The sequence below is a fragment of the Jaculus jaculus genome, chromosome 5 (assembly GCF_020740685.1).
Source record: "Jaculus jaculus isolate mJacJac1 chromosome 5, mJacJac1.mat.Y.cur, whole genome shotgun sequence".
NCBI classification, from domain to species: domain Eukaryota; kingdom Metazoa; phylum Chordata; class Mammalia; order Rodentia; family Dipodidae; genus Jaculus; species Jaculus jaculus.
In genome coordinates this window covers 4,924,356-4,934,521 of record NC_059106.1, presented here as the reverse complement: position 1 = coordinate 4,934,521, position 10,166 = coordinate 4,924,356, and the positions used below count along the sequence as shown (strand labels likewise).

The following is a 10,166-nucleotide window of genomic DNA, read 5'->3' as shown; positions in this document are numbered from 1 at the left end:
TAATTCTAAAGTAAAAAAAAATTAGTGGTGGAATTTTAGGCATTATATTGTAGGAACAATGTTGGAGAGATTTTTCACTTTGTTAATAGTAGGGAATCCTAAGTTCCTTTTTTTTTAGTGTGTGTAGCTAAAAAATTAGATATTAAGTTATTTGCTTGAAGTACTTATTGAAAGATATATTTTTAGGCTACTGTTTAAGGTCCTATTTATTATAAAAATTTTGTAAAAACTCTTTGTTAGAGACAATGGGATGACTCTGTCCTCCAAGGAGCTCTACCCTTTTCTGAAGAAACCAGAGAAAAAAAGTGTCATTTTTCTTTGAATCATCCCCTTTTTTTTGTACTTTACCTCTTTCCAAGCTTAATTTTACCTTAACCTTCAACCCTTCTATATGTTTGAATTTTTTGTCAACCTCCATTTTTTCAACTGTTATATAATTCATGTTGGAAGAAGGGCTTAATTTCAAACAGCCTGTTTTAGAACTTCCTGAGGACGAGATGGCAGCTAGGAGGAATTCTGCAGTGGTCCCTAGGTAAAATTAGCTTTGGCCTCATTCTAAAGTGGCCAAGATGACACCAGGTCTGGCTGAAGATATCTGAGAGCTCACATTTCTCAGCTATGGATCCCAGAGCCTTATCTTAACTCCTCCTACCTCCCTCAGCTTTCAATGTGGTAAGTTTATGACACATCATGAAATAGTCATATTCTTTTCTTCTAAAATTCTCTCCGCTAGTTGAGAGATCCTTTCTCATCTGAATTTCTTTCTGTATTTTTTTGGGGGGGGAGGGGTGGTCAGGGAGCCTTACTTATTTTTTTTTTTTACAGTAGATTCTAAATTTTATTAGATAGTTTTCCTATAATTCTGTTTACAAGTTGTGTTATCCTCATTATGTGTGGTATAAATATTAGGGAAGGAGACAACGATCCCTCTTTTGGCAGGAGGACGTCAGGCACTGGTGTGTAAACATCTTTGAATGCTGGTACCCGTTCATATTATTTGATGACCCTCAGATGTTGAATGTATTTACTGTGAATTTTCTTTGTTTGTGGAAGAATCAGTCTCTTGCTAACCTTCAACATTTGTCCTTTTGCATCTTACATATTTGTCTATCAAAAAATTAGCTGGGTGTGGTGGCGCACGACTTTAATTCCAGCACTTGGGAGGCAGAGGTAGGAGGATTGCTGTGAGTTCAAGGCCACCCTGAGACTGCAGAGTGAATTCCAGGTCAGCCTGGGCTAGAGTGAGACCCTAACTCGAACAAAAACAATTATGAAAAAACTAAAACAAAAAATAGGGCTGGGGAGATTGGCTCAGCCATTAGAGGCGCTTGCTTGTAAACCCTACCTGCCTGTTCAATTCCTCAGTACTCATGCAAAGCCAGATGTACAAAATGGTGCAGGCGTCTGGAGTTCGTCTCAGTGTCAAGAGGCCCTGGTGTGCCCATACTCTTTCTCCTCTCTCTCTCTCTCTGCTTGTAAATAAATAAATAAAATTTTAAAATTTAAATGAAAACAAAAATTTAAAAATAACCCAAGCAACTACACGTTTTATGACATACAGAAAGCAGTAAAGTCGCTTGTAATCTCACAAAGATGAGCACATTGCATGCCATGTGACAATATTCAGAATTTTATGCAACATTTTAAATATATCCCCTGCTCCTTCTACATCTAAATTCATATGTTAAAGATGAGATGTGGGGCTGGGAAGATGGCTCAGCGGTTAAAGGTGCTTGCTGGCAATGCCCTTCGGCCGGGGGTGCATTCCCCAGTACTTACATAAAGCCACATACACAAAGTGGTACTTGCATCTGAAGTTCATTCGCAGTGGCAGGAAGCCCTCCCTGGCTTGAGCGTACACTCCTTTCTCTCTCCTCTGCTGCCGAATCAAGACACATAAAGAAAATGATGTTATTCCCCAAAAGTTCTCACGAAAGTCACAGAATGGCAGGGAGGGTTAAGAGAGCTCCTAAGAGGCTAATGGAACCTGTGTATCGGGGTTCTCTGCTTCTTCTCCAACCACACCCCATTCTGCAGCCACCTGGGACCGAGGAGCCAAGGGCAAGCAAATCGGGCGGGTAAGGACGGAGAGGAGGAGGAGCGACGGCGCGGCCGCCAATCAGCTCTCCGAGTTGTTTTCCCATCCCGACCAATGACGAGGCGCCTCTGGACGGCCCCCCTGCCCGGCCAGCCTATCAGCGGGCGAGTCTGGCTGCGCGTCCCCTCGGGGGCGGGGCCGGGCGCAGGCTGGGGCGGAGGTGGGCGGGCGGCCGCGGGGCTGGTGCGTGCGCTCGGTGCCCGGCGCTCGGCGACTCTCCCGGCTGCGGAGTCGGGGCTGGCGGTGCTCGGGGCCGGCGCGCCTCCGGGAGGGGCACCGCGGCGGGCCGGAGCAGGTAAGGACGCGGCCGGGGCGTGCGGCGCCGCCCCTCACGGCCCCCCGCCCGGCTGGGCGCGGGTGCGCGGTCGGCTCCCCTCGCCGGCTCCTGTGGCCGGTCCCCGGAGTCCCCGCCGGCCTCCGGGCGCCTGGGCCCGGGGCACCTTGCGCGGGGGGCCGCGGGGCGGGGGAGCGCGGGCGGGAAGGCGGCAGGTGGAGCGTGCGCGGCGAGGACCCGCTCCTCGGCCCTCGGGCCGGCGGATGAGCAGCCGTGAGCTGCCCCGCTCCTGCCCGCCCTCGGGCTTTAACGCTTGGGTCGTGCGCGATCGCCGCACCTCTTCCTGTACACAGACCGGCACCTGGCCTTGGGATGGATGCGCTCGGCGGCCGGATTTGCTCGTTTACAATGTCCACTTTTCTTTCAGATGAAAAGTAGCCTTTCGCGGGAACTTGTTTGCGGGCATTTCCCACCCAGCTGTGACTCACCTTCGGGCTGAAGTGGGGGAGTCAGGGCGAGGGGAGCGCGAGGGGGAGGAATGTGCTTGAGGAAGGCCTGTGCAGGTCTGAGGATCGTGGGGTGGGACCTTGCTGCTGTCACTCTACTGGGGGCGAGAGTAGGATTGGGGATTTTTCTCCCCCTCTTTCTTTTTTAGCTTTTACCTACGCCATTTAAACAAGCCTTGCTAAAAAGCGTCCTGTGGGCTTGCGCTTTTGGGGTGCACCTGCTGTTTGCATAAACTAGTCCTGGAGCCAATTCAGTGCGTGATTCCACGCCCTTAGCAAGAAGTATCTTAAATAGCAGTTAACTCCCCCCTCAGTACACAGAATGAAATGATGGTTACAGGGGTAACCATGGTGATAGCTGTCCGAAGAGCATCCTCCTTGCCAGGGTACACTCGGGCTGCAAGCCAGGCTTTCCACTTAGGTGTGCTGAGTTCGTAGCACCCTGCCACACTACCGTTTCTCAGGTAGGTTGTGCATGCATGCCCGATTTACAGGTAAAGGAACTGAAAACTAGAGATGAAGGGAAATGTACCCCAAACATTTGTCTCTCGCGTTATTTTATACCTAATCTGAGATCTGAGTAGGGTCGCCACGTGAAACAAGGTACTGCGTATAAATATGATCACAGTACAGGAGTCGGGGATAGAGATGGTTATTTTCCAGTCAGTGAATACTGTCTCTTAGGTTTCTTTTTCCTCTTAAGTTGCAAAGACAGTTTGAAAGGCATCAGAGAGGTGATTTTTCCATACAGGCAAAACAAAACCAACAAAACTTGACAGGACTATGTGGAAATCTTCTTAAGTTCTTGTTGGGTTGGCTGTGGAGGGAGCTTTCCAAATCAGAGAACTTTTTATGTTTTCTTCACTAGCTAGCAGTGGCTTTCAGTTCTGTGAGTTAAATAATGTACCTAAGGAAGATAGAAATCGCGGTACTTGGGGCTGGGGAGATGGCTAGGTGCTTGCTTGTTTGCAAAGCCTGCCAGCTCACATTTGATTCCCCAGTACCCAAGTAAAGCCAGAGGCATAAAGTGACACATGCATCTGGAGTTCTTTCCAGCAGCAAGAGTTTCTGGCAGTGTCTTCTCTCCCTGCCTTGCTCTTTCTTAGCTAAATAAAAATGTTTTTCAAATGGTGACTTTGGGGAACTCTGTAAGCTCTAGAAGGGTTGAAAAAGTAACATCCATTTCTGAATTTGAATGACTCAAGGGAGTTCTCCTCCCTCTACCCTTCTCTCCTCAGTTTCCTCCCCTTCCGTCCCCTCTTTCCTCTCTTTCCCACTGTCCTCCACTTTCCTTGGCTGACCTGGAGCTGCCTATGTCGACTGGGCTGGACTTGACTTTGCAGTGATCCTCCTGCCTCTGGCTCTGCTTCCTGAAGACTGGAGCCACAGGCATGCACCATCGCTCCAGGTCATTCCTTCATGCTTGAGTGCCTTAACTTTTACTCTTCTGAGTATTTCACCCTCAAGCCCAACGTTCCATATCAAAACCTGTGTCTTCTGTTAATCTGCAAAGAAAGGAGAACCCAGCTCTCCTTGCTTGTGGGTGGGCACTTGGAAAGAGATTTTGGTTGCCACCTGTCCTGAAGCCTCTTCTCTCACCTTTTATGGGTTTCCCGATTTTGGCTCTTTCATTTTCCTTTGGAAGCATTCATTATGCCATTCCGTGACTTCCACTAGATGGTGCACCTGGTGCTGGGTTTGGAGTTTCCATACAGACTATGGTGGTGATGAACAGCCCTCCAAGAACGAGGAAGTGCGGGTGGTATACCTGTTTTGTTTTTGAAACAATAACTTCAGTGAGTTTTATTAAATCAGATTATTTGGAAGAACAGGATGGTTTCAGTTGAAGAGACAGAAATCGCCAATAACTTTACAGATAGCCTCTACTAAAAAGCTTCCTGGTTCTGCCAGTAGTTAAGAACCCAGACCAGAGTAAAGATTTCTTCTTAAATTAAAAAAAAATTTTATTTTTCTATATTGACTTGAGAGAGAGAAATAGGCAGGAAAAGAGGGAGAGAGGGAGAGAAAGAATGGGTGCACCAGGGCCTCTAGCCGCTGCGGGTGAACTCCACCACCTCTTCCACAGTGCACCCTGAGCCTTGGAGGGTGTGATGGAGACGTCTCACTTAGTGCTGAACACTCCACTGTCACTTCTTCTCAGCACTCTGGTGACTTTTGGGTCACCCCAGTGGTCACTGCCATCTGAAAAGAGAAGCTCATAGTGAAGATTTCCTGGTCCTTATTATTTATGTACACCTGAACTTCAGGAAAAAAAGAGTAGAGTTTTGCTTAAACTTGATATCCTGGGGCTGAGTGATTTTAGTATGTTTTTAGTTTTGTCTTCTTAGATTATTGATTCCTTAAAAGCCATGGGAAAATTTGTGTGGCAAGATTTCCTACCGGTTAGGAACATGTACTTTCATGAATTGTTTTTGTTATTCTTACAAGTATGTAAGTGTTTTCTTGAATACTTGATGACTGTCTTCTTTTAGGAGAACATTCTTATTAACTAACTTTTTTTATTTTATTAAAAAAAAAGAGGGAACGCCTCCCCCCCAATGAACTTGTTGGGTTTGTTGCTGAGTGGTTCAGTGTTTTACTAATTGTTGCAGAAGGGAGATGAGGAATTGAAAGGTATCCCTTTGAGAACAAGCGTTCCCATTCGGGTTGGTAGGGAATGAAGACCAGCTGAAAGCTGAGTGGGGTGGCCCTTATGCCTTTAATCCCGGCCCTCGAGAGCAGTGAAACAGGATGGCAGAGAGTTCAAGGCCAGCCTGGGCTACAGTGAGTCCCTGTCTCAAAACGAACCAACCAAACAAAAACCTCAGCTACCCGAGAGGTTTACAAGTGGGGAGATGCTTTGAAGAAAATTCTGGCCGTTCAGAATGGAAGCTAGAAAGCCCTTGCTGGATGGCCTCTGTGTTTATTTTCACTTCCACTGACCTGCAGGGAGGACAGTGGTGATAATTGTTTCTTGAGATCACCTCTGGCTCTCAGGGCATCTGATGGTGATTTGAGAGGAAGAAAATAAAACAGGTCCCAGCCCTTCTAGGAAGGTAGTTCTTGGCAGAGCTGTCAGCCTTTGGGTGTGCGTGGGCATAAAAGGTGTGTGATTATAAGTGGCCAAGCAGATTAAAAGCTAGCTGCTCTAGGGTCAGCTTCCCAGGTCTCCTTTCATCTTTGAAGGACCTGAGTCAGGTCCATGAGCATTTTAAGTGAGGGTTCCTGCTCTCTTGTGGCCCACACTCGCTCTGTCCACTTTATGTTTGCAGTTTCTTTATGTATATTTTTACCACATGGCTTGCTGTAAGGCCAACCTGGCTCCTGACTCACCACCCTTCAGCCTCCATTTCCTAAGGGCCATACAACCACTATAGCCAGCTTCAATAAACAGAATCCAGAACCTGAGCAAATCAATTAGCTCAGTATGCAAGTATTAGCATCAAATAATCATTTGGTTTCTGGTAGGTTTTCAGTTATGATCGGTTCATGTGTGTGTGTGTATACGTTTTCTCATACTCCTTTTTAAATATTTTATTTATTAGAGAGAGAGGGAGAGAGAGAGACAGACAGACAGGCAGGCAGACAGACAGAGAATGGGTGTTCCAGGGCCTCCAGCTGCTACAAATGAACTCCAAATGCATATACCACCTTGTGTATTTTGCTTATGTGAGTCCTGGGGAATTGAACCTGGGACCTTTGGCTTTGCAGGCAAGCACTTTGAACTGCTAAACCATCTCCCAGTCCATACTCTTTTTTTTTTTTTTAAAGGACTAATTGTTAATAGGCAAATGTGGCTACAGGTAGATGTACACACATACATAAGCACTTGGGCTGAGGAACAGAAGCTCCTGGGCTCAGTTTTGAGAAGAGAAGGCTCAGGTGGCGGCTCTGAAGGGCAGATTCGGCCTGTGGCAGTGATCAGGTAGTACTGTGGTGGTATGTAGTATACTAATGTTGATTAGCTCTGTTTGTGACTTAAAATCTGAAGGTGGGAGCTGGAGAGATTGCTCAGCAGTTAAAAGTTCTTGCTTGTAAAGACTGACTGCCCGGGCTCGATTCCCCGGCACTTATATAAAGCCAGAAGTACAAAGTGGTGCGTGCATCTGGGGTGGGTTTATAGTGACAGGAGGCCCTGGCACGCCCATACTCAGTCTCTGTTTGCCTCTTTGCGTCTCTCTCTCTCTTTTTCTTTTTTCTTTTCTTTTCTTTTTTTTTTGGTTTTTTGAGGCACGGTTTTGCTCTAGCTCAGGTTGACCTGGATTTCACTGTGCAGTCTCAGGGTGGCCTTGAATTCACAGCGATCCACCTACCTCTGCCTCCCAAGTGTTGAGATTAAAGGTGTGCGCCACGATGCCTGGCTCGCGACTCTCTGTCAAATAAATAAATATTACAATCTAGGGCTGGAGAGATGGCTTAGCGGTTAAGCACTTGCCTGTGAAGCCTAAGGACCCCGGTTCGAGGCTCGGTTCCCCAGGTCCCACGTTAGCCAGATGCACAAGGGGGTGCACGCGTCTGGAGTTCGTTTGCAGTGGCTGGAGGCCCTGGCGCGCCCATTCGCTCTCTTTCTCTCTCTGTCTGTTGCTCTCAAATAAATAAATAAATAATGAACAAAAAAATTAAAAAAATATGACAATCTAGACATGATTTAATGTGCAAAAAGGGGTGCAGATGGGTTATATGCAAGGACTGTGGTATTTTATACCTGGAACCTAAACATTTGACCTTAAATATTAAAATGTTTTTAAGGTTTTAAATACTTGTTTTATTTATTTGTGTGTGAGAGAGAGACAGACAGAGACAGAGAACAAGAAAATGGGCATATGCCAGGGCCGCTAGCCACTGTAAATGAACTCCAGATGCATGCGCCCCCTTGTGCATCTAGTTTTATGTGGGGCCTCGAACTTGGGTCCTTAGGTTCTGCAAGCAAGTACCTTAACTGGTGAGACTTCCTCCCAGCCCTGTCCTTAGGTTTGTTTGTTTTTTAAACTACTGGTTTATTTGCAAGACTGAGAGCTAGGAGTACCGAGCGAGAAAGTGCGCACGTAGTTGAGGAGGGGCCCCTGGGCCTTCTGCCACTGCAGATGAGCTCCACATGCATGTGCCGCTGCATGCGTCTGCCTCTGTGTGGGCACTAAGGAATTGAACCCGGGCCAGCGAGCTTGCAAGCAAGCACCTTTAACTGCTGAGCCATCTCTGTTACCCATTGTCTGTTGGGGTTTTGGAACCAAACCCCAAAGGAAACCTAAGAAAGAGGCTGTGCTCTGTATGGGCCCTGTTAGGAGCTCACTCTTCATGACTTCAATCAGAAGCCATATCAGGAAGAGAGAAAATGCATGATCAGTATGGGCAGCAGAAGCTGTATATATCCTGAGCCGTAGCTCTACAATCTTTTCTCTTGAGCCCAACTTGAAACTTTACATCATTTCAACACACTTCCCTTTACCAAAAACAAAATCAAAAGCCTCAAAAATGTTTGATTCTCAAGATTCAACCTGCTTTTTTTTTTTTTAAGAAAAATTATCTATTTGAGAGAGCGAGAGAGGGAATGGGGGGGGGGAGGGAGAGAGGGAGGGAGGGAGAGAGAGAGAATGGGCATGCCAGGCCTCCAGCCACTGCAAACGAACTCCAGATACATGTACCATCTTGTGCATCTGGCTTATGTTGGGTTCTGAGGAATCAAACCGAGGTCCTTTGGCTTTGCAGGCAAATGCCTTAATCGCTAAGCCATCTCTCCAGGCCCCCAACTTGCTTTAAGTACACACATAATGGCATGTTCTTCCAGGAGCATTTTCAGTATAATGAAGGAATATGTATGTGACATACAGACCTCTGCCCTTTGAGTCAGGTGCTCAGCTCGTGCATGTTGCCATCCTTGCTCCGTGCAGAGTCTCTCGTATTTCTCGGACTGTTCCCCTTCCTCACCTCTTCCTGCTCATGTCTCCTTGTCCTGTTTAGTGTTAAGGCACACTTGAGTGCTGGCTACTAGGTGATGACCAGGAGTGGACCGTCTGCTTTACATCCTCAGTGGTGCTTCTGCATTTTTTTTTTTTCTGAGGTAGGGTCTCACTCTGGCCCAGGCTGACCTGGAATTCACTATGTGGTCTCATGGTGATCCCCAACTCTTGCCGATCCTCCTACCTCTGTCTCCCGAGTGCTGTGATTAAAGGTGTACGCCACCATGCTGGGCTTTTTGCTTCTGCATTCTTGCTAGGCTTGCCCTTTCCTTTCCTCTCCTCTCCTTTCCTTTTTTCTTTTTCCTTTCCTTTCCTTCCCTTCCTTTTAGTTGTTCATAAATAAATAATAATTATTACTGTCCATGTTAAAACAAAACAGTTCAAATAATAAATGTAATAGGCATTGATAGGTGAATTGCATCATTGCTGTTTTTCACTATATATATATATATATATATATATATAATTTATTGTATATATTATGTATATTTACATTACACATATATATGTATATAGCATATATATATGTATGTATGTGTGTATATATATATATATATATATATATATATATTTTTTTTTTTTTTTTTTTTTTTTTTTTTTTTGAGGCAGGGTCTCATTCTAGCTCAGGCTGACCTGGAATTCACTATGTAGTCTCAGGCTAGTCTCCAACTTTTGGCGATCTTCCTACCTCTGCCTCCCAGCCACTGGGATTAAAGGTGTATGCCACCACGCCTGGCTCACAAAATATTTTTACTCATTTGTGAGCAACAGAGGTGGTAAGGGGAGGTGAGAAGGGGAGAAAATGGGTGGGCTGGGGCCTCTTGCTACTTACTGCCAATGAACTCTAGAAGCGTTGTGCCACATTTTGCATCTGGCTTTACATGTGCACTGGGGAACTGAACCCCAGGTGGTTGGAAGGCATTGCAAGCAAATGCCTTAATTGCTGAGCTATCTCTCCAGCTCTCATGGTTATTTGTTTTCCTAAAATAACATTACAGTAATAACAATATGGTTATAACAGGTATAGACATTTTTTAAAATAAGAAAACAGAGATTTAAAAAGACTCCTTGGGGCTGGAGAGGTGACCCGGGGCTCGACAGCACTTCCTGAGCAAGCATGAGGACCAGAGGGGCCCGAGACGCTGCCTGCGGTCCCGTAGCACCTGCAGCACCCACGTAAACAGCTGAGCGTGGCTGTGCACGTCGTTAACCCTGTCCTGACAAGACCAGATTGGAGAATCGTGGGTGGGGGGCTCACGAAGCCACCAAAGGTCCAGAATCAATGAAGAAGCTCATCACGAGAAAACAAGCAGATGAGTGACGGGCGCGGA

General features: G+C 46.4%; 1 protein-coding gene across 1 annotated transcript in view; it reads left to right on the top strand.

The window, feature by feature from the left end:
* The first annotated feature begins 2,348 nt into the window (after window positions 1-2,348).
* Window positions 2,349-10,166, top strand: part of Mpp7 (MAGUK p55 scaffold protein 7) — a 213,308-nt gene continuing 205,490 nt past the window's right edge. The window contains exon 1 of the mRNA XM_045151043.1: window positions 2,349-2,393. The gene's annotated coding sequence lies outside the window, so the exon portion shown is untranslated. The remainder of the gene's footprint in view (window positions 2,394-10,166) is intronic.